The sequence below is a fragment of the Lichenostomus cassidix genome, chromosome 1Aa (assembly GCF_008360975.1).
Source record: "Lichenostomus cassidix isolate B80296 chromosome 1Aa, HeHo_3.0, whole genome shotgun sequence".
Lineage (NCBI taxonomy): Eukaryota > Metazoa > Chordata > Aves > Passeriformes > Meliphagidae > Lichenostomus > Lichenostomus cassidix.
The window spans coordinates 229,358-229,570 of record NC_139480.1 but is presented as its reverse complement, the minus strand read 5'-3'; positions in this window follow the sequence as shown (position 1 = coordinate 229,570).

The window sequence follows — 213 nt, the reverse complement described above, 5'->3', positions numbered from 1 at the left end:
TCCCTCCCCCTGTGGACCCCCGTGGCCCCCACGTGTTGCCCGTGGCCCCCCCATGTGCCTCCCTCCTTGTTGCCCTGTGTCCTCCTCGTGTCCCCACCCCCGTGTCCCCCTCCCGGCTCGCGCCCCATCTCCCCGGCTGTCACCCCGCACTACTGGCATGCCCTCATTACCATATGCTTTGCATATATTTGCATACGCGGTGCCCATCTCCCT